This window comes from Ursus americanus, chromosome 13 (genome assembly GCF_024610735.1).
Source record: "Ursus americanus isolate L20-20 chromosome 13, mUrsAme1.1.p, whole genome shotgun sequence".
Lineage (NCBI taxonomy): Eukaryota > Metazoa > Chordata > Mammalia > Carnivora > Ursidae > Ursus > Ursus americanus.
The window spans coordinates 36,296,381-36,297,118 of NC_142139.1; the positions used below are offsets into that span (position 1 = coordinate 36,296,381).

Here is a 738-nt window from a genome sequence, read left to right on the forward strand (position 1 = left end):
AAGGGAGAGACTAAGGCATTAAAAAAAAAAAAAACCCACACAGATATTTATCAGCCAAGTGAATTTTGCCTAAATTCTTTCTTCCACTGACTAGACATTTATTGAAATGTTCTCTAAGCCAAACATTAACCAATAGAGAACTGGACAGTCATAGCCCCTGGCCTCATAGAGCTGACATTCAGGGAGGAAATGTGAACATTAAGAAAATACTTACAAGTACAATAGGTGTTAAGAAAGAAATCCAGATTGATATGGGGATATTTAAAATGACGCCTTCTAGTGTTCACTTTGGCAGAACATATACTAAAATTGGAATGATACAGAGATTAGCATGGCCCCTAGGCAAGGATGACACGCAAATTCATGAAGCATTCCATATTTTAAAAATAAAATAAAGTAAAATAAAATAAAACAAAATAAAATGATATGACATCTTCAAGGCCTTCCTGGGGATACTGCATTTAGGCTGCCTTTAGGCCTGAACAATGAGTGACAGTTGGCCAAGCAGTAAGAAGAAACAGCATGCTCTTGGTTCAGAGGCAATAGAAAGATTATCACATAAAAGAAACTAAACAAAGCCCAGCAAGGTCAACGTGGAGAAGTGATGAGAAAGGAGGGAGAAGTTGGGAGTGGAGGCTGAAAGTATGGTTAGGACTCAGTTTGTCAAGGTCCCTGCCACTGGGTGAGACATTTGAGACTTATTTCTGAGAATAGTAGAAAACCACTGAAGGGGGTAAA

General features: G+C 38.2%; 1 non-coding gene across 1 annotated transcript; it reads left to right on the forward strand.

The window, feature by feature from the left end:
• Positions 1–281: 281 nt before the first annotated feature.
• LOC123793406 (U6 spliceosomal RNA) lies at positions 282–383 on the forward strand. Its single transcript, XR_006779943.1, has one exon. It is a non-coding gene; the product is annotated as a U6 spliceosomal RNA (small nuclear RNA).
• The last annotated feature ends 355 nt before the right edge of the window (positions 384–738 follow it).